The following is a 24,009-nucleotide window of genomic DNA, read 5'->3' as shown; positions in this document are numbered from 1 at the left end:
TTCAGAAAAGATAGATATGTAGAGAGAGAGAGACACACACATAATAAGAGCAACAGAGATGACCTCATTGCATATATAGTTGTGGGATATCATTTCAACAGTGCACAACAAACCATAAGTCATGACCATTCTCTTTATTTGAAGGCTTGTTGCCAAAGTTCCTTAATGCAATGGTGAAAAGATGGTGATGTGCTAAGTCAGTCTGGGAAATACATACAGAAGATTTCATGAGATCAAAAAATACCTATGGTTGTCCGCAAGGTTGTCCTAGATATGTAGAAGTAGGTGAACGAGAAAGTTGCTAAAACAAACGGGATGGGTTGAAACCAGCATCGGTCTCTACAGGCAGAATATTGCTCAGTGATGCTTGGAAAAATGACAAAGCAATTGCTTATTCATTAATAAGAGAGCACTTGTTTTGTACAAATGGTTTTATACCTATGAAGAATTTTACTCTAAAGCAGCATCTCTTCAGGACTTCAGCCCTATCACTTTTTCTTAGCTTTGGTTCCATAAAAGGAAGCCAAAACTGAAAGAAACAAAGCAGAAAATATAGTTGACATTCTTTAAGCTTGAGGGCATAATAAATATAAGGAGAAAAAGTTAAAGATTGGGCAACAAGACAAAGGCGAGTAGTTCACATAGAATAACAATATACACGTAAATTACAGGCACGCATGTTCTTTCTTGCTAAGTTTGGAGGTATATTATCATTAAGGTATTCTTTGGCAGACTGTGTAGTGATGGAATACAAAACTGGTTAATTATAATTTGTAAACTATGAATAACAGAAAGATTCTGATCTTACCCAAAGAGCATCTGGAAGTAGACGACCCAACCGACGGACAGAAACATGGCTGAAAGTTTCAAAATTTTAAGTTAAAGATTGGGCAACAAGACAAAGGCGAGTAGTTCATATAGAATAACAATATACACGTAAATTACAGGCACGCATGTTCTTTCTTTCAAAGTTTGGAGGTATATTATCATTAAGGTATTCTTTGGCAGACTATGTAGTGATGGAATACAAAACTGGTTAATTATAATTTGTAAACTATGAATAACAGAAAGATTCTGATCTTACCCAACGAGCATCTGGAAGTAGACGACCCAACCGACGGACAGAAACATGGATGAAAGTTTCAAAATTCTCGGTAATTCCAAACCCATCTGCCTCTAGCTTTTTCAACATCACCTCAATACACTCTTCACCCTGCAATTAAAAGCATGCAACATCCTTCGAAATGTTTCAAGAGCAGACTCTTCTTTTTCTTATAAGTGTAGTACGACATCAAAAAGAAATTTCAAGGTTCAATGACACATAACAGAACTATACAATATAGTTTTATCTGCACCACTGGAAAATAAACACACCTCAGGCGAGCATGTGCCTCGAAGGAGGATTTTGTTCCTGAGAAAATTGATCTCAGACTATATAATGCATAGACTACGATAACAGGATTTGAGAAAAATACTTGGCAGGTGTTTGTGGTGACAAATGATGCACATGTTACCTGAACATACTTTCAAACCACTGCTATCCTTTACGTGAAAGCTAAGTTGCATTACAAACTCTGGACCATTGCAGGACAGTAAGTTTGTGGTTGCCACCTCTCCACCTTCAATTTCTGCTAAATTAGTGCCGTTGACCTCGTAGTTCATCTTCCAAGGGGTCTCTAACATTTCCATCAGTCTAAATGAAAGAAAATATAAACGTAAGAAGAATAAGATAAAGAGATAGAACTGATACTAGCAAAGGAAAAAGACAGTTCCACATTAATTTTAGGAAAAAGAAGCTCCACATTAATTTTAAAGATAAGACAGTTCGATGCAATCAGGCTCAGGAAGTAACATGCTGACTTTTCATCTACAAAAACGAAGATCATGTATGTATGTAACGACCTGTTTAGTCGTTTTGAGCAGTGGAGTTTATTTCTGGTAATAACTGTCTGAGTCGACGGATCCCACGACGGACCGTCATGGGCACGACGGACCGTCGAGGGGGTCTCGTTCCAAAACACTTAGATTCTGAAAATTTGGGTACTGAGAACAACTCTCTGAACTTCGCGACGACATGGCAGGACGGACCGTCGTGGGCACGACGGACCGTCACAGACCCTTAGTGAAATTTAGTCTCTGAACTTTGTGACGGAAGCAGCAGGACGGACCGTCGCAGGCACGACGGGCCGTCACAGACCCTTAGTGAAATTTAGTCTCTGAACTTTGTGACGGAAGCAGCAGGACGGACCGTCGCAGGCACGACGGGCCGTCACAGGCTGCGTAAACCCTGACTGGGTCAGATTTCTGTTAAATGTTTTAAGGGGCGTTTTGGACTATTCCTGCTTATAATTATAAAGTTAGTGGGTTAATGTTAATAATTCAATTACTTGGGGGTTAAAGGAGACAACCTTGTAATAAATAGTGGGTTACTTTTACCATCTTTTATACTTAATTATATGGTAATTAGGGTAAAAGAAAAAGAGTTGAATAAGGAAAAATCAGAACGAACGAACGAGAGAGGGAGAAACGAAGAGGAAAGCAAAGCATTGGAAAAGTAGATTTCTTGATCACGATTCTTCGGTGGAGGTAGGTTATGGTTTATGCTTTTCCATAGTAAACTCTTAATAGCGAATGATATGTGTTGGGTAGTATTGTAAAGTCTCCTATAGGCTTAATTGTGTGCTTGCATGATGTGATTATGTAATTGTGATGAATTAGCATGATGAGGCTGTTGAATCTTAAACCTTGAAAACCTCTTTGATAATGATGATGCCTTGGTATAAAAGAAGGCTTGATGAATTAAAGAATGAGGTTAGGGGATCGGGTGTCACGTTCCGGCACCAGGAGTATTAATGGATCGGGTGTCACGTTCCGGCACCAGGATAGTATTAATGGATCGGGTGTCACGTTCCGGCACCAGGATAGTATTAATGGATCGGGTGTCACGTTCCGACACCAGGATAGTAGTAGTGGATCGGGTGTCACGTTCCGACACCAGGATAGTATGAGGAGGATCGGAGTGTCACGTTCCGACACCAGGATAGTAAAGAGAATGAATCTTGAATTATGCTAATATACTCAGATTTAATGAACCTAAATTCCCAAATGAGTATGGTATGGAGGCTTGAGTCCTCATGGGTGTACTTGACGTTATTATCAATAATTCTTGTACTTGTTGTTGCTACCTGTTGAGTATTGTAGTTGATTTTATGATATTATCTGATATATATTGCTTTCTATTTTGAGTTGGCCGATGATATCTACTCAGTACTCGTGTTTTGTACTGACCCCTACTTGTATGTTTTCTTTTTGTTAATTGGGGAGTGCAGCAAACGTACCATCGTCTTCAACTCAACCGCAACTCTAGCCAGTCTTCATCACGTCAGACTTCAGGGTGAGCTATTGTTTCTAGCTTGGACTGGATCTTCTTCTTCACGTCTTGATGCCTTGAAGTTCTGGCATGGACTAGCTGTTTAGTTATTTTAGCTTCTTAGATACTCTTAGATTTAGTAAGTTGAGGATAGATGTTCTTGAGGTGATGACTTCCAGATTTTGGGGATAGTAATTGATAAATTTGAGAAGTTATTAATTGATTTCGTTAATGAGTTTTAAGTCTTCCGCATTATAGTTTGTTCATTATGGTTCAATTTTTGGTAAATGATTTGGGGTTTAGATTGGTTGGTTCGCTCACATAGTAGGATAAGTGTGGGTGCCACTCGCGGCTCGTTTTGGGTCGTGACAATGTAATAGGTATACTAAAGTCCAAGGAGAGATTTAAGATGATTCTCAACAAATAGCAATCAATTGTCTGATACTGATTGGTATCTCCTGGTTTTCCACCAAAAATATAAAGGAGTTCCTGAAGTGTGTGGCGTCTGTTTGCCTTTATAAAGACATCAACTGTAGGGATTAATAAAATTATCCCTGAGTTATAAAAACATATAGACGTTGTACCTGCAAAATTTTAATAGCTCTGTTGGTTGGTTATCTAAACTTTCACATTGTTAGCTAGCAAGAGAAAGTATCTATTAGAATATCAATCATCTCAAGCTAAAGGTTAGGATGGGAAATGAACTCAAAATTGACTTCATAGGAAGTCAGTGCAAAAATCTACTGTATAGGAAGATGATACTAAAGCACTTCAATAATCAAAAGATCAGCAAGAGTACAGAAGAATATTTTACTTTAGTGAAGCTACCATCAATTGAGTCTCGTAGTTCATCTTCCAAGGTGTCTCTAATATTTCCATCAGTCTAAATGAAAGAAAATATAAACGTAAGAAGAATAAGATAAAGAGATAGAACTTATACTAGCAAAGAAGCAAATGGTAAGAAGAGAGTAATATTAAACAATGATGAGTGCCCTCCAAGTTTGTTGAGATGAAGAACAGAGGAGCAATGAATCTGTCTCAAGATGTAACACGTATACTTTCTGACACTCCTTTGTTTTTTATGAAACAGAGGCTCTTCTACAGAAAAGGCAGCATGAAAACAAGTAAGTCCTTGTTTAATTTTTTGTCTAAAATGAAGTCATTCTAAACTTCAGCAAGACATACGTGCCTAAATGCATAGATGCAATAGGCCCTCCATAACCAAACATACCAAAGTAAGGTTGTAAAAGCAACCACCATATAAGCAAATGTCAGCCAAGAGCATAAAGGAACTGTTAGATATAGAAACAAAAATATTGTTGGATTCCCAGTTTGCTGGTTGGATGAATTAAGAATTACATTATATAAGGTAAAAGCAGCCGTTGTTTCTATTAAGAAACAAGTAGCATCTGTAGAGAAAAGAGACTAAAAAGGAAGATAGAATTAGTATGTCGGTAAGTTTTCAAGGATATATCGAGAGACATAGTTATATATTCCATTTAAATACTTGTAATCATCTTGCTGCCTTTTTCTTTCTCCCTATAAAACAGTATTAATATATGTCTTTCTATTATTGATAGCTAGTGACTATGAATTCAGTGTTTGCCTCCAATAGGTAAACTTTCAATAGACTAGTGTTTTCTATGGGTTAATTTCACCACCTTCAAATTGACATATAAATTTCCAGAGAACTTCTCACAGCTATTGTAATATAAGAAATACAATGAACACAATTGCAAAGTAAACTAGTATCAAAGTGGCATTTGAAAAGGTATCTACTGATAACTCATTAGCAGATGACTCGTAATAACACCAAGGAACTTCATGTAGAGGCTGATCTTCGATAGAAATAACTAGAAACTCTAATAAATATATCTTAACTAATATAGCCTAAGCAGCGATTGTCATTATGTGATTTTCCAAAACTGATGCAATTTTTTGTATAAATACCCGTCCTATTGATCAAGTGAAAGCCAGTCTTGAAAAACAAAGAATTTGAAGACACTTATACCTAATGGTAAAAAATGAACATATTTATTGATTATTCAAGGTTTTCTGAATCCAATTCAAAATTAATATTATCTCCTGTTACTTTATTCATTTATGTTCAAAACATCCATGAGATAACAAACATGATACTTCACAGTGCCAACTTGCAGGGGAATGACAGGACAAAATCAAACATGAGTTCATTGATATGTAACTACTTGTCTCTAAGTTCAGGCTGGAACAGTTTCTAGCATAGAGATTTCAAAACTCAAAAAAAGCCACAAAAAATAAATATCTAGGGCTGCATATTTGAAATGTATTTCTAATAAAGATCTTTTGACCACAGATTAAAAAGCAAACTGTTTATTGGAATGATTGTCATTAAGCTCATATCCATAACCAGTTGTGTCCCCTCAATTCACGACAAGTTCTTTCAAAACAAAATGATAAGCATCATAACAAATATACCCAACATGAACTTTGTTAGAATAGGAATAAGTATTTCTTACTTAGAATAAGAATTGGAATAGGAAAAAGAATAGGAATTCTAGTTGGAAAAGGTTTCCAATGTAGTGTCTATAAATAGGGTTTTCATGTAACAATTTAGATACACAATTCAATAATATTTTCTCTAATATTTCTCACATAGTATCAGAACAGGATCTGTCTCACCCGATGTTGGGGCCCCCAAAATCAAATTGCCCACACACCAGATGCTAAACACTGGGTGTGAGGCGGGTGTTAAAGAATGACAAAAGTCTCACATCGATGGTTAATGAGATGAGTGGACTCCTTATAAGGCTTGGGCAATCCTCCTCCCTTTGCGCTAGCTTTTGGGGTGTGAGTTAGGCCTAAAACCTCAAGTTTTACCTGTTCCAACCTTTGAGGGATCTACAGTTAGGTCTACATCTCCAGTTGTGGTGCTACCACTATTAACTTATCATCGCCGTCCACGTCCTACCCTAGTCCCAGATGATGCATGTCATGCGCCAGATCCTGCTCCTACTGCGGACTTGATTCTACCTAGCCCACCGCTTGCACTTCAAAAAGGTATACGATCTACTCGAAATACTAACCCGCATTATACCTTTTTAAGTTATCATCGTCTATCATCACCCCATTATGCCTTTGTGTCGTCCTTTGTTTCCATTCCTAAGACTACAGGTGAAACACTTTCTCATTCTGGATGGAGGCAAGCTATGGTTGATGAAATGTCTGCTTTACATAAGAGTGGTACTTAGGAGCTTGTCTCCCTTCCTACAGGTAAATCTACTGTTGGTTGTCGTTGGATTTATGCAGTCAAAATTGGTCCAGATGGTCAGGTTGATCGACTTAAGGCTCGCCTTGTCGCCAAAGGGTATACTTAGATATTTGGGCTAGATTATAGTGACACTTTCGCTCCTGTGGCTAAAATAGCATTTGTACATCTTTTCTCTATCTATGGTTGTCGTTCGTCATTGACCTCTTTATCAGTTGGACATAAAGAATGTTTTTCTGCATGGTGATCTTGAGGAAGAAGTCTATATGGAGCAACCACCTGGTTTTGTTGCTCAGGGGGAGTCTAGTAGCCTTGTATTTCGATTGCGTAGGTCACTCTATGGTCTGAGACAGTCTCGTCGAGCTTCGTTTGGGAAGTTCAGCATAGTAATTCACGAGTTTGGCATGAATCGTAGTGGAGATGATCACTCTGTGTTTTATCGACATTCTACACCAGGTTGATTTATCTATTTGGTTGTTTATGTTGATGATATTGTTATCACCGGTAATGATCAAGATGGTATCATCGATTTAAAGCAACATCTTTTTAAGCACTTTCAGACTAAAGACCTTGGCAGATTGAAGTATTTTCTAGGTATTAAGGTTGCTCAGTCTAGATCAGGCATTGTTATCTCTCAACGCAAGTATGCCTTAGACATACTTGAGGAGACAGGAATGATGGGATGTAGACCTATAAACACTCCAATAGATCCGAATGTTAAACTTCTTCCGGGACAGGGGGAGCCACTTAGTAATCCGGAAAGGTATAGACAACTTGCTGGAAAGTTGAATTATCTCACAGTGACTAGACCAGAAGTCTCTTTTCCCGTGAGTGTTGTAAGTCAGTTTATGACTTCCCCTTGTGATAGTCATTGGGAAGCAGTTGTTCGTATTCTTCGATATATAAAGTCAGCCCCAGGCAAAGGGCTACTCTTTGAGGATCAAGGTCACGAGCATAATCACCCTCATATAGACGTTCAACATTCGGATATTGTGTTTTAGTTGGAGGTAATTTGGTGTCGTGGAATAGTAAGAAACAAAACGTAGTTGCTCGATCTAGTGCAGAATCAGAATATCGAGCAATGACAACAGCAACTTGTGAGTTAGTTTGGCTCAAACAGTTACAGGGAGAATTAAAATTTGGCAAAATTGATCAGATGGAACTTGTGTGTGATAATCAAGCGGCTCTTCATATCGCATCAAATCCAGTGTTTCATGAAAGGACTAAGCACATTGAGATTGACTGTCACTTTGTCAGAGAAAAGATACTCTCAAGAGATATTGTTACAAAATTTGTGAAGTCAAATGATCAGCTTGCAGATATGTTCACCAAGTCTTTCACATGTCCTCGTATTAATTACATTTGTAACAAGCTAGGTGCATATGATTTGTATGCACCATCTTGAGGGGGAGTGTTAGAATAGGAATAAGTATTTCTTACTTAGAATAGAAATTAGAATGGGAATAAGAATAGGAATTCTAGTTGGAAAAGGTTTCCAATGTAGTGTCTATAAATAGGGTCTTCATGTAACAATTTAGATACGCAATTCAATAATATTTTCTCCAATATTTCTCACAAACTTCCTTTTTCTATTAAGTGCAGATGGACCTAACATAATGCAAATAGGAGAAACAAAAACAGGCCTGACTTTTCTGAAGTTATTATTAAAAGTACGACATATGGAAGCAAAACAATCTACCAATATATGAACGATATCATAAGGCATCATAAGCAATGATCTGAAAAGGTCGAAGAAGAGAGAAATTGAGGCCATTCAGAGGAATAGTTGTTCATCCATATAACAAAGAACTTGAACCATCCAAGACACGAAATTAGACAAATTTCTAGTATTTTGGTGCTAACCTCAAGAGGAAACACTTTTGCAACCCATAATGTAGCTCTTAAGTTCTCTGGGGCTTAATAATCTAGATAACTAACAAGATCACAGTTATAACAGAGAAAAGAAATTACCATTTCACTATGGAGTTTTAAGCACTTCCATCCATTCAAAGGCCTCTGTTAAATATTGTAATCCTGCTCTTACTTAGCTTTAGACTGCAAAATAAGAGAAATAGTGCACAGTTTTAGGGGAGTATGAAACACGAGAAACAGCCATAGGTGCCAGCCGATATAACACATTATTACACAAGTGAAAGCAGGTAAAAAGAAAGAGAATTAGGACCAATTACCAAACAAGAGCAATAACAGGATAACCAATCTTACTAAGTTGTAGGATTACAAATAACTAGAATAGCCAAGCTAAGCAACTAGTGTCAACAGCAGGTCAAACAAATAAATGTGAGTACATGCAGAACACTATAAGAATAAATTTAACTAAAGAGAGACAAAACAGAGGCAACAAATAAATGAAAGAAGAGAAAAAGAAATGAAGAAAAAGAAGAAGAAATCTGGAAAGAGAAAGAAAGAAGGAAGAAGAGGGAGAAACAAATTTTAAAAGAGATTTTTAAATTATGAAATTTAAAAAGAGAGGGAAACTTTTCAAACATCTTGAAATTATAAATTGAGTTTATTTTAAATATTTTAAAAAGTTTAGAATTTTAAATATTACATTTTAGATCCCAATTATGTTAATCACTAATTAAAAAAGTTTGACTTGGTCAATTTATATATTTTTATCACCAATTTTAATTTCAACATTTTTTGTCACGTATCCCTCAATTTACTCTTTTTACTCGACCTACCACCACATAACAAAAACAAATACTAGTCTAATGAGTAAATTGTTGAAATTACGATATTACCCCTTCTGATTAATTTTATTTATCCACTATTTTAAATATATATTTATTTTGTTTCATTTATTACTTTTATAATATCAAGAGAAAATATATATCTTATCTTTTTTTTAAAAAAAAACGTCATGTCGTTGAAAACTTAAAAAAAATACTTTTCGGATACCTAAATAGAAAGAGCAAATAAGATAAGACATAACCGCGTGCACAAATAGCTTTTATGACAAAAATCTAGTGACTTCTTATTTATTGTTGAAACTACTATATTTAACCCTTTCGGTTAATTTTATATTTTCACTAATATAAATATATATTGATTTATTTCATTTATTACTTTTATCATATCAAGAAAAGATAAAATATTTTGTCTTTTAAAAAAAACATCATTTCGTTGAAAACATAAAAAAATGCTTCCCGAATACCTAAATAAAAAAAGTTGATAAGATAATGCATAAAACACGTGCAACAATAGCAATTTATGAGTGAAATTTTGTGACTTATTATTTATTGTTGAAATTACTATATTACCCCTTTCGTTTAATTTTATTTTTTCACTATTTTATATATATTTATTTATTTCTTTTATTACTTTTATAATATCAAAAAAAGATAAATATTTTTTCTTTTTAAAAAAAAGTCATGTCGTTGAAAATGTGAAAAAATGTTTCTCAAATACGTAAATAGAAAAAGCTAATCAGATAAGGCATAAAACGCGTAAACCAAGATCGTTTTTTGAGTAAAATTATGTGACTTCTTATATATTATTGAAATTACTATATTACCCCATCAGGTTAATTTTATTTTTCCACTATTTTAAATATTTATTTATTTATTACTTTTATAATATCAAGAAAAAATAAATATTTTATCTTTTAAAAAACATCATGTCGTTGAAAACTTAAAAAACACTTCTCGAATACCTAAATAGAAAGAGCAGATAAGATAAGACATAAAATGTGTGCACCGTAGTTATTTATGAGCAAAATTCGGTGACTTCTTATTTTTTATTGAAATTACTATATTACCACTTTCGTATAATTTTATTTTTCCATTATTTTAAAAATATATTTATTTATTTCATTTATTACATTTATAATATCAAGAAAATGTAACTATTTTATATTTTTTTAAAACTTCATGTCATTAAAAACACGAAAATAATACTTTTCGGATACACAAGTAGAAAGAGCTGATAAGATAAGGCATAAAAAACGCGTGCACCCGTAGAGTTTTATGAGTAAAATTTGGTGACCTCTTATTTTATTGCTAAAATTACTATATTACCTTTAATTTTATTTTCCCACTATTTTAAATATGTATGTATTACTTTTATAAGATCAAGAAAAGATAAATACTTTATCTTTTAAAAAAAGGTCATGCATTGAAAACGTGAAAAAAAAGGTTTATGGATACCTCAATAGTAAGAAATGATGAGCTAAGACTTAAAACACGTGAATCAATGGCGTTTTATGAGTAAAATTTTGCAACTTCTTAGTTATTGTTGAAATTACTATATTAACCCTTCTGTTTAATTTATTTTCCCACTATTTTAAATATATATTTATTAATTTCATTTATTACTTCTATAGTATCAAGAAAAGATAAATATTTTATCTTTTAAAAAAAGTCATTTCGTTAAAAACATGAAAAAATACTTCTCGGATATCTAAATAGAAAGAGTTGATAAGATAAGACATAATACGTGTGCACCAATATTTTTTTATGAGTAAAATTTTGTGACTTATTTATCGTTGAAATTACTATATTATCTCTTCCAGTTAATTTTATTTTTCTACTATTTTAAATATATATTTATTTATTACATTTATTACTTTTTATAATATCAAGAAAAGATAAATTTTTGTATTAAAAAAAACGTCATTTCATTGAAAACTTGAAAAAAATATTTTTCGGATACTTTAATTGAAAGAACTTATAAGTTAAGGCATAAAACTCGTGCACCAATAGCGTTTTATGAGTAAAAATTTCTGTGTTCTTATTTATTGTTGAAATTACTACATTATCCCTTCCGTTTAATTTTATTTCTCATAATTATATATATATATATATATATCATTTATTACTTTTATTGTATCAATAAAAGATAAAATATTTCTCAATTATTATTAGTGTTGGAGTAAATATATGCATAATTATATTTTCTCACCCTTTGCGTCAATTTTCATTAAAGCCCACATCTTATTTGTACTTTGCAAAGATCCAACAAACCTTAAATGTTTGTTGCGCTTTTTGCTTTTCAGAATACTAAGCATAGATGAAAAGTCTATGTTCTGTAGGCATCATAGTAGATCTCCACTAAAACAGAGAAAGAACACCATCAATTAATTGTGTTTACGCTCATTTAAACAATCTAAAACATAATATAAGATGTCAAATTCTTCTATTCTACTCTCTTTAGGAATTCAAACTATAAGGGTGATCCATTCAGTTAGTTCGCTTCGTTTACCTTTGATCTGATTAGAGTTTCTCCTCTCCAACTATTGAAAAATATATCTTTTGTAGGATAAGATAGTGATGACTGAGTCATATATAACTCTCAGTCATCACTATCATGTTTCAGAATCAATTTTCTCAGATTCACAGAGTTGATTTCCAGACGACGAATACCAACAACATTATCTAATTCCAAGAACTTCAAATTAGGAGAACCTAACAATACTTTTTCCAGTACATCCTCTGTTATATCGATATCCCCAATCAAAAGAGAAATCAAATTACTCCAGTTCACATTACCAAAAGGTTTTACTTGGCAATATTCTAATGCCAATTTCCTCAAAATAGTATTCGTATACCCGAATTCAGGAAACTTATAGGCCAAATCTGGATAAGTAATAACATAAAACTTCAACCAAAACTCTTCAACCTTACCAATATTAGTAGCAAAGTACACCCAAAAATCAATTTCACGATCAATATTAGCGTAACTATGAATAAAAAAACTAAATATTAGCGTAACTATGTATAAAAATCAATTTCACGATCAATATTAGCTCAACTCCATTGGTGGTCACCAACAATTGGAGCCATCAAGCAGGAAAAGAAACTCAGCTCTGTCTGGTTAATTTTGTAGGACTAGCGTTATATTAATGGTCTCAAAGGACCTTCAGAGCTACTGGAGATCATAGTGGGGGATGGAGGAAACACAACTCCAGAACCATCTCAATTGGGAAAAGGTCAGAATAAATGAGACAGTAGTGAAATTCCAAAGAATTAGTTACAATAGAGAATGGTGGATTTTTCTACACGATCCAAGTATGGGTGGAATTTCCCAGCAACTTACTCCATTGGAACAGAAAACAGAGGTCCCCCTTAGAACCAACAGATATTGAGAATGATATTTGCAGGTAAAAGGAAGATTGTGCATAGTGACGATATGACAAAAACCACTATGGAAATCTTTGACAGTTGCAGAACACTGGTGGGTAGCCTCTTCTTTATTTAATGTACACATGACAGTCTTACTGCATCCTAGAATAACCAATTTCATCCCTTTCTCGTAAAATTGTTTTAGCATCTCACTTCCTATATCTACATCGATCTTTAGACTGGCATACTAAAGAAAGCACAAGCTTAAACAGTTCCCAGGGGAAAAAATAGGATCTCTTATTCACCTAACATGATAAAATGCAAGTACAGCTTACAACTATCAAATGACATTGTCAATCAATTAAAGCAGGACGTAAGGACAAAGAGTATCAACTAAAAAAACCTCAAGCATGCACAGTCTAACTAGACACACTCAAGTTACTCTAGGGCTGTGTATCGGCCAGTTCGGTTCGATTTTGAAGTTTATCGGATTGGCTTATTGGTTATCGGTTTGTAGAGCCGTTATAGAATCATTAAGATATTGGTTCATCGGTTTTTGGTCGTTATCAATTCGGTTATCGGTTTAACCGTTAAGATTTGACACAAAAGAAAAAACATTAAAAATCACTTAGAAACAAGGTGACAAACCAAATAAACCATGCACTTGAGTTCACAAGTTACATCTTGCTCAAAAGCAAACACTTTTACATTGTAGAATAATCAAGTATTTGAGACAACCAAAAATAAAAGTAGGAAATTAAACTCTAAGTCGAAAACTTTATATACAAAATGGTATAAATATTATTATTTAATTTACTATCAGGTTATCGGTTAACCCATTAAGAAAAAACTTTAAACCGTTAAGAACCGATACCCGATAACAAAAAAAATCAAAACCGACATCAAAACCACTAAACCAATAACCCAATGATATAAACCAATAACTTTTTTATCGGTTCGGCTTATCGGTTTAGATTCGGTTTTGAACAGCCCTACTCAAGTATATAACCCTCAGAGATAGGATGAGCTCTGTGAAAGAAACTTGAAAAACTCCTCTTTCCTTATTTCAAAGTTGTTCTTTGCATTGGTCAGCAATGTTTGCTCTCTCTCTAAATCTTCCACACATCTTACCCTTTCTCACTTCAGCTCCTTCATCTGGATCTCACTTCCAAAATAGCTTTCACGTAGATACAACCTTCCAGAACTCTTTGGAAATTTGATTTGTACTTCCCTTTACAAAAATAAACACGAGAAAGAAAGAATCCAAATGATTTAGTGATGCAATACAAACAAACAACAACACATCTAGTACATCCAGTGTAATCTCACAAGTGGATCTGGGAGGGTGGAGTGTACGCAATCATGCCCCTACCTTGGAAAGGTAGAGAGGATAATGATTCAATGATACAATCAACAAGAAAATTAAAGTGTGTTATTAATTCAAATAAATCTAATTTATAAACATACAAAATCAAATACATGTAACATCTAAACATAGGAATAGGATTAAAAACAACCCCCACAAGATAGTGGATTAAGATATAAGATATAAATAATTACCAAAAGTCATTCAGGTAAATCTAAAATGTGTCGTAGTCTCAGAACGTGATAAACCCTGAAGATACCTCTCCCATAAAATTATAATACGGTTTTTTAATCATTTTGAAATGAAAATGAATTACAAACAAATATAACAAAGGCTAACTTGCAGAAGCTTTGTTGTAGATATAGTGAAAGAAATGGAAGAACATGCTTTCATGCACCATTCTATACAAATTGACAGAGTAAATTCGTGAAAGGTCGAACTACTGAACTCCACAATGGTCAAGCAACATGGTCACAAAATAATACCAGCTTCTCAGTTCAGGCGCACAATTAGAGATGTAGTATATTACTTGATACTCAAAAATGAACAAGTTAAAAGGCAATTGATTCTTTAAAGTATCTTCACAAACAAGTTGAACTGTGAAGGAAGAAAAATTTATGAATATAAACGCACTACTTAAGACAAACCTCTCTACCTAAGGAAAATATACCACCACTCTTTATGATCCCACCGTCTAATGATATGGCTCCATCAGTTATAAAAGGTAGTGCCTGCATCATGTCTTCTCTTGTTTTGTATACTTGCAACTGTGAGAAGAGTCCATAGAAGAGGGTCTCTCTCAGGCCATGACCAGTTCTTATAACACAATATAAGTTCGAGAGAGTCAATATTGACCATATTGACAGCAAAGCCAAGAAAACCAGGAGGAGTTTCCTCCTTGACGTATCTTGGCTTCTTTATGGATAGCCTTCTCTAAGGATCATCAGCAATAAATTCACCAGTGTACGGTCTAAAATGATAACCAAAAATGAAAAAAACGAGTAAAGAAGTGCTATAGAGTATGAGATGCATTTGCAAGAAGAGATCATCATAACCTCAAACCTTAAGTTCTCAAGACAGATTACAAGATATCGGTCATCCAAAGGTCTCCTAATTGAAGCTCCATCTCCATGAAGATCAGAACATTTATTCATAGGACCTTTCTTATCATATGTCAGCAGTGCTTTAAGTCCATCATGCGTCTTGCAAACAACTGCTAACATGGTTTCTAGCCCAAGATATTCTGAGAGAGTCCTGGATTTGAGAGATTTAGATACAAATGTCAGTCATAATACAGTGAACTTCTAAATTTCTTTTGGTTAGTACAATGAACTTCCATTATATGGTTACTTTTTTGTAAAGAAAAGGCACTAAGGCCAAACTCAACCCCCAAAATGTATCTCATGAGGGGAAGATTGCCCATGCCTGTATATGCAAACCACACATTCATTACCTAACTAATGAAGGACTATTTAGTACAACCCAACAAAGAGAGAACTTTTAAATACCAACTAACAATCTACACTAATCTGCGACCTCCAAACCCTAATTACTCTAAGCATACCTATGACAAATTCAAATATCGGATGGTATTAAACTTTTTATCTCAAGTCTTCACCATCATGCAGCCACAATTTTCATCTTGATTGGGACAGAGTGAACAAGTGCTATAATCTCTTGAACATGGACTAGTATAGAAAGTGGATTCATACAAAACTCATTTCTTTTTTCTTCTTTATCTTTTTTTTTTAAAAAAAAGTCAGCAATTACTGGATGCTATGTGAAACTAACCTGTTGAGATTATCATCGTCAACCTCGCCAAGCAACAATTCCTATCACGTCCTTCATATACAGAATATATATTGGCAGCTGAAAACAGTTCAATGTTAAAATTTCTTCAATGGTCTTCAACTCATTCTGCCATTAGAAGATTCCTTATTTTCAGAACCAGTTCCACTTGCTGAATAAGTCTTGGTGAAAGCAGCTACAATATCTCACAAGCACAAGGCATTAAAATTGAGAAACAGTAAAAAGGCATATGACAAAAGGGAAAGAAAAAAGTTTAAGTGAATGTTATAGTCTACACGGAGTGCTTTTAAATAGGCAATACACACATTAAACCCATGAACAATATATTAAGTTCACTGAAACAAGCTGATGGCTGATATTCTGCACAAAGGTAATTAGGAAATCCATATTTACTTGAAATGTGAAAGACGCCCATTGATATGAAAATCTTACAATGTTTGATTGTTTACTTTCCAATAAAGACAGAATAAAAACATTATATTCTAGGTTACTGAAAGAACAAAATAACTACAGTAACCTTTGAAAATTTCATGTGCATTTTACAACACACCTAATTAACTTTAAAAAAGGAAACAATACCTTCTATATCCAAAATTGAATCATCCAACCTTTTCTTCTGGCCCTGTAAGAATTTGATATTATCTTCATGGTGTTTAATTTAAGATCAATCTCCTTCACTATATCCTCAAGTTTCTGCAGTAATAGTCATGAATATTGATCCATTTACTTCACAAAAATATTATGTTCATTATCATCTCAAATAACAGATGCTATTAGATATATCTATACCTATAATCAAAACTACTTTGTATATTGCATTCATTAATGAAAAAATAAAATAAACTAGGCAGATATCGTTGAAAATCATAACCACCTTGGATTCGCAGATAAAAGTCTCAGCAGTTCCATTTTGCATTGTGGCCTTATTGCCAGCAAAAGTAAAGGACCTCCTTGACTGAGTGATGGATCATGCATAATAAGTAGTTCCTTAGGACTGGTTCGTAGCTGGAAAAGGAACGTAAAATCAAACATCAATTTGTTAGAGTTGCTTATTAATAGAAGATTCTACAAGTGCCTATTATAAGGTCCTAGAGTGCTCACCACGTATACAGTGAACAAAAATACTAATACATGAATCGTACTTGCCATTTTTCTTATCTTTGTTTCAGTTATGGGGAACATAAAAATCTACTTTCTTTCTGAAAATAATGTTTTATCCGAATTTTTTTTTTTGTTCTTTATGACTTGTTTAGAGTCTCCACTTAATTTTAAAGAAAAATCAAGATTACTTAGTTTTCAAAAGATTTAAATAGAAAACCTTAAAGGGGTTTAGGGATTCTCATTTATATTTTAGTTTAAATCTTTTGAAAACTAAGTTTTCTTGATTTTTCTTTAAAAAATAAGTGGAGATTGTAAACAAGTCATAAAAAATAATAAAGAACAAAAAAAATTCCGAATAAAACAGTATTTTCAGAAACAAAGTATATTTTATGTCCCCCCTAAATGACACAAAGATTAAAAAAAATGGCAAGTACGATTCGCGTATTAATATTACTTGTTCACTGTATACGTGGTGAGCACTCTAGGACCTTATAATAGGCACTTGTAGAATCTTTTATTAATAAGCAACTCTAGCAAACTGATGTTTGCTTTTACGTTTCTTTTCCAGCTACGAACCAGTCCTAAGGAACTACTTATTATGCATGATCCATCACTTAGTCAAGGAGGTCAGATGAATTCCTTTACTTTTGCTGGCAATCAGGACAATGCAAAATGGGACTACTGAGACTTTTACTGCGAATCCAAGGTGGTTATGATTTTCAACGATATCTGCCTAGTTTATTTTATTTTGTCATTAACGGATGCAATATACATAGTAGTTTTGATTATAGGTATAGATATATCTAATAGCATCTGTTATTTGAGATGATAATGAACATGATAATTTTTGTGAAGTAAATGGATCAATATCATGACTATTACTGCAGAAACTTGAGGATGCAGTGAAGGAAATTGGTCTTCAAATTAAACACCATGAAGAAAATATCAAATTCTTACGGGGTCAGAAGAAAAGGTTGGATGATTCAATTTTGGATATAGAAGGTATTGTTTCCTTTTTTAAAGTTAATTAGGTGTGTTGTAAAATGCACATGCAATTTTCAAAGGTTACTGTAGTTATTTTGTTCTTTTAGTAACCTAGAATATAATGTTTTTATTATGTCTTTATGGGAAGTAAACAATCAAACATTTTAAGATTTTCATATCAATGGGCGTCTTTCACATTTCAAGTAAATATTGATTTCCTGATTACCTTTGCGCAGAATATCAACCATCAACTTGTTTCAATGAGCTTAATATATTGTTCATGGGTTTAATGTGGGTATTGCCTATTTAAAAGCACTCCGTGTAGACTATAGCATTCAGTTAAACTTTCTTTCGCTTTTGTCATATGCCTTCTCACTGTTTCTCAATTTTAATGCCTTGTGCTTGTGGGGTATTGTAGTTTCTCTCACCAAGACTTATTCAGCAAGTGAAAATGGTTCTGAAAATAAGGAATCTTCTAATTGGCAGAATTAGTTGGAGACCATTGAAGAAATATTAACATTGAATTGTTTTGAGCTGGCAACATATATTCCGTACATGAAGGACGTGATAGAAATTGTTGCTTTGCTTGGCGTGGTTGACGATGATAATCTCAACGGGTTAGTTTCACATAGCATCCAGTAATTGCTGGCGTTTTTTTTTTTTAAAAAAATAGATAAAGAAGAAAAAAGAAATGAGCTTTGTATGAGTCCACTTTCTATACTAGTCCATGTTCAAGAGATTATAGCACTTGTTCACTCTGTCCCAATCAAGATGACAATATGTGGCTGCAGGACTTTTGACAAAATGTTATCATCTGGTATTTGAATTTGTCATAGGTATGTTTAGAGTAATTAGGGTTTGGAGGTCGCAGATTAGGGTAGAATGTTAGTTGGTATTTGAACGTTTTCTCTCTTTCTTAGGTCGTACTAAATAGTCCTAAATTAGTTGGGTAATGAATGTGTGGTTTATATATACAAGCTTGGGCAATCATCCCATGAGATATATTTTAGGGGTTGAGTTTGACCCTATTGCCATTTCTTTACCAAGAAGTATGCAGATAATGGAAGTTCACCATACAAACCAAAAGAAATTTAGAAGTTCATTGTATTATGACTGACATTTGTATCTAAATCTCTTAAATCCAGGACTCTCTCAGAATATCTTGGGCTAGAAACCATGTTAGCATTTGTTTGCAAGACGCATGATGGACTTAAAGCACTGCTGACATATGATAAGAAAGGTCCTACGAATAAATGTTCTGATCTTCATGGGGATGGAGCTTCAATTGGGAGACTTTTGGATGACCGATATCTTGTAATCTGTCTTGAGAACTTAAGATTTGAGGTTATGATGATCTCATCTGCAAATACATCTACTAGTGGGTTGAATATTCAAATACATCTACTATATAAACATTATGCTTATTAAAGACCAAAATATAGTGACAAATTATAAATATGGTCCCTGAAATGTACTTATACGAATAATATTATTTACTAGTCTCTATTTGACTAAAATATTTTCTAGAAATAAAATAATCGGTCCTTGAATGAAAATTTTCAGCGTGAAACTAAAAGGCAGAAGCAGAAACCAAAAAGATTAAAAGGCTTATTAAAAATTTTCTCTATATATAATAGTAACCTAAAGCCTCAAAATCGCTGAAGTATTCTTTGTGTTTTCCTTCTTGCTCTATGCAGTATTCTTTGAATTTTCTAAATCTTGAAAGTTGAAGGCTTTATTGGAAGAAAAATCTCCTAATTTTTGAAGCTTGGAGGCCTTTTCTTTGGAGAAAAACGTTTCGACTAGTGTCTACATATAAAGTAAGTATATTCCTCTAGATTCATCTCCCTCTTCTTCTTCTTTGATGTAATCTTCCATTTTTCTTTGTGATGATTGAATATTATGTGATTGGGCTCGTATGGATACTCATTGTTTTGTTAGCACCAAAACTAGTAGTTTTGTAGGTAAGGTTAGGGGTCGAGGGTCAAAGAGGAGCTAATTGAGAGTTTATTTAAGGAATTTCTCTGTTAGGGCTGCATAATTTCTAGGGCTGCCAAGAATTTTTTGTAAGGCTGTCATTGCAATTTTTTTCTATTAGGCAATGAATTAGTTGAATATTTTTACCATTAGTCTTTAATTTCAGCACCTAGTTTGTATGCTTTGATTTTGAATGGTTCTTTTTTTTGTATTACCATTGTATTCAATTTTTAAGTTCTGACAGTAAAAAGATTAGACAAGAAAGAAACAAAATTGTTAATGAGCTTTATTTAAAGCATCTGAATTTTTTTTTAATTTGTCGATGAGTAGCTTGAGGATTAGACGAGAGAGAAACAAAATTGTTAATGAGCTTTACTAAAACATCTGAAACGTTGAGTAGCATTCTAGTTTAATTCTACTTTCTCTTTTTGAAGTTTTTGCATTTTCATGAACAACATTGACTCGAAACTAGCTGTCAATCTTTGCTATCAATCAATTCAAGTTATTTTGTGATCTATAAAGTTTTCATGAGTTGAGTCTAAAATCCTTTGAGCAAAATGCACTTTGAAAGTTGAATAGCAAAATGCACTTTAATAGGCAATCAATTATTTAAAGTACCATCACAAACAAGTTGAACTATGAAGGAAGAAAAATTTATGAATATAATAAAAGCACTACCTAAGACAAACCTCTTTACCTTTTGCCTAGGGAAAATATGTCAGGACTCTTTATGATCCCACCATCCAATGATATGGCTCCATCAATTATTGGACTTATATGTTCAATAAATAAAAAAGCTCAACAACGAAGCAAATAAGTACAATAATACCTTTACACAACATTTAGTAAATTACTATATTACCCCTGCCTAGAAAAGTTGGAACGTTGACGAATAATTGCTTTCCTAGCATCTTATATATAGTTATTAAAGTTATATATATATATATATATATATATATATATATATATATATATATATATATATATATATATATATAAAAGTTAAAAATGGTTGAAAGTTTGAAATGGGCCATTTCAATTATAAATTTGAAATGTATTTCTTTTTTGGGCAGAGAAAGGAAATATATATAATTTTAGCTAAATTTTATATTTAAGAAATTTATAAATAATATAAATTCATAATTTTATATTTATGAATAAAAATTTTAAATCATAAATTTTATATTTTAAATTAATCTATAAAAAATGCACAAGTTAACTAGGCATATGGGATGATAACGAATTTCACATTATCAATGGAATATACTTTTTTCAAAAATTAAAATAAATAAATCTGTTTAGAATGCAAACATGCCAAGCAGCTGGTTTAAAATAGGCATGGTTCATGATGCACATAACATTGTTTTTTGATTTCATGTGTCACTTAAAAAATTTCCGGACTACATAAAGCCAAACCATTGCAGCAACACAGCAGCATGAAAGAATCTTAATAACAATTATAAAAAGCTGAAGGCATGAGGTGTAGACAGTAATGTAGCATACAAGCATCAGCTGAATTAATACCTCGCAAGTTGGACATCTCAAGCTCAATATTTGATTGATTAATATTAAGTGATTCCACATTTGCATCACATTGTCTGATGCATAGGCCATATCTGCAATATCATCCCCAAGTTTCTGTCGAGAAACGCACCCAAGTTTAGTGACAGTATACATAGCAATAAATGCAGCAATGAGAGATAGAGAACAAGCCAAAAAAATTGGTAAAGAGGAGCCACACAGGGATTGATATTATTGTGTTTAGAAAGAAAAAACTACTCACAAGTGCATCCTCGAACTGTTTGAAAGGCACAGGCAACATATATATAAAGTGAAAAATGAAATAATAGTATGACTTCCTTGTAAGCTTGATAATTGTACATTTCTATAGCATCAAGTATCAATACACTTATCCTTTACCAATCAAAATATAATAGTAGGACTTTTAGGATTCTAGCTACCGCGATAGTACCACGCGCCAAAGCGTGAGCCTGTTCCAGCTAGTTTTTGGGCAACTTGACTCGTGATTTAAAGAGACAATTCATACATTTTATACCGAATTTTGAGCACTTTTTGGTGGCCACTGCACTATTTTCGACTGATATAAGTTTTTCAATTTCACTTTTGCCAAAGGATATACACAAATATTTGGGTTGGATTAGAACGATAATTTCTCATCCCAGGCTAAAATAGCATATATCTTCCTTTTTCTATCTATGGTTGTCATTCGTCATTGGCCTCTTCATTAGTTGGACATTAATGATGCTTTACCACATTATTTTATTAGCCGGGGGGGTCAGTATCATAAGTATCCTTGTATGTCGATTGTGCAGGTCACCCTAAAGTCTAAGGGTTGCAGTCTTCTTGAGCTACATTTTGGGAGTTCAATAAGTAATTCCAGAGCGGAGTTCGGCATGACTCGTGGTGAAGTTGATCACTCAGTGTTTTATCAATATATTGCATCTAATCTGTGTATTTATTTGGTAGTCCAAGTTGACGTTATCGTTATCACCGGCAATGGTTTGGATAGTATCACTAATTTGAAGTAAAATCTCTTTCAATATTTCCAAACTGAAGACCTCAGCAGACTGAAGTATCTTTTGGGTATTGAGGTTGCTCAGTCGAAATTAAGTATTGTTATGTCGCATTGCATGTGTGCCTTGGACATTCTTGAGGAGACAAGAATGATGCGATGTAGACCTATTGACGCTTCCATGGACCCCAATGCTAATATAATGCCACGACAGGGGGAGCCATTCCGCGATTTTCGAAGGTATAGATGGCTAGTGGGAAAGTTGAATTATAGTGACTAGAGTTAACATCCTTTTCTTGTGAGTCTTGCAAGATAGTTTATGACTTCCCCTCTAGTAATCATTGGGATACAGTTGTTCGTATTTTGCGATATATAAAGTGAGTTTCAGGTATATGACTACTCTTTGATGATCAAGGCCATAAGCATATCATTGGATATATAGATATTGATTGGGCAAGATCAACCTGTGATAGACATTTAAAGTTTGGATATTGTGTTTTAGTAGGAGGTAATTTGGTATCTTGGAAGTATAAGATGCAAAGTGTGGTTGCTCAATAAAGTACAGTGGAGTAAAATATTGAGCAACAGTTGCAACAACCCGTGAGCTAGTTTGGATTAATCAGTTGTTGAGAGAACTAAAATATGAAAAAATGACCAAATAGAACTTGAGGGTCGATATACCCTGGTGAAAATGGAACTTGTGGATTTTCTGACAGACCTTTCTGTTAAAGAAAAAGCACTTCACAGCTTCACCTCACCCACCCGCTCTTGCTTTATAAAATTTCCTTTTCCACTAAATCCTAAGATCCTCCTTCCTACCTAATCATGATATATATTGATACAATTGGATATCATAAAAATCTCTAACTAAAACCCTAGATTCTCAGATACCATAAACTAAAGGAATATCTAAAGTGACGAAGAATTCTATCAAAGAACATGCACAGCTTTATCGGTGTCCATTAGCGTTAATTAAGTATTTTTATGGTTTATATATCTTATCCTGGAACTCGATTGAAAGAATGAACATTTTCAATCAAGTAGAAAAGTCATTCAATTCACTAAACAGTTAAAGGTAAAACAGAGGGGACAAAAAAGAAAAAGGGAGAACTTGCATCTTCTCATTGTCTATCGACGTTCTCCATTATTCGCCGTCCATTGTTGAATTGTCGGAGATTCTGAGAAGAGCGAGACTGGCGCCGCTGACGGGAAGAGTGGGGAACAACAATTCTGATAGCAAAGTGAATATAGGGGTATTTGGTGTGAAGGCATTTTGGCATTTATTTGGTGCATAAAATCTCAATTCTCAAGTAACTTACACTTGACACGTGTACAATTTTTTCAATGTTTTAGCTAAAAAATCATAAATATAGAATAAAAGTAGTTTTATCTATACTAAAAGTATAGTCAAGTATCTATTCACATGAAAAATAGTTTAAAATTTAGTGATACAGGTAACAAAAATTGTTTTCAATAAAATAATTGTATGTATATAAAATATATTGATATTGGAAAAATAATATAGACTCGTATATAAGTGAT

At 33.5% G+C, this 24,009-nt stretch overlaps 1 protein-coding gene and 1 pseudogene across 14 annotated transcripts in view; one reads left to right on the top strand and one right to left on the bottom strand.

Annotated features, from left to right (window-relative positions):
- Nucleotides 1–24,009, bottom strand: part of LOC101258734 (uncharacterized) — a 48,524-nt gene that overhangs the window by 18,794 nt on the left and 5,721 nt on the right. For 3 of the 14 annotated variants that reach the window (XM_069295036.1, XM_069295032.1, XM_069295033.1), the window contains 6 exons: nt 21,459–21,572; nt 8,589–8,672; nt 4,185–4,253; nt 1,515–1,693; nt 1,085–1,213; nt 809–857 (listed from right to left, as the gene is read on the bottom strand). The gene's annotated coding sequence lies outside the window, so the exon portion shown is untranslated. Of the gene's footprint in view, nt 1–808; nt 858–1,084; nt 1,214–1,514; nt 1,694–4,184; nt 4,469–8,588; nt 8,673–8,806; nt 9,041–13,381; nt 13,929–14,718; nt 15,034–15,125; nt 19,318–20,631; nt 20,707–21,458; nt 21,573–24,009 lie in introns of those variants that run through there. The other 11 variants (XM_069295028.1, XM_069295038.1, XM_069295029.1 and 8 more) reach the window with 11 other exon arrangements.
- On the top strand, nt 7,082–8,022 carry LOC138347632 (uncharacterized mitochondrial protein AtMg00810-like; annotated as a pseudogene).

This window comes from Solanum lycopersicum, chromosome 3 (assembly GCF_036512215.1).
Source record: "Solanum lycopersicum chromosome 3, SLM_r2.1".
Lineage (NCBI taxonomy): Eukaryota > Viridiplantae > Streptophyta > Magnoliopsida > Solanales > Solanaceae > Solanum > Solanum lycopersicum.
Note: the sequence above shows the minus strand (reverse complement) of the source record. Positions and strands in the feature narration are given on the sequence as shown.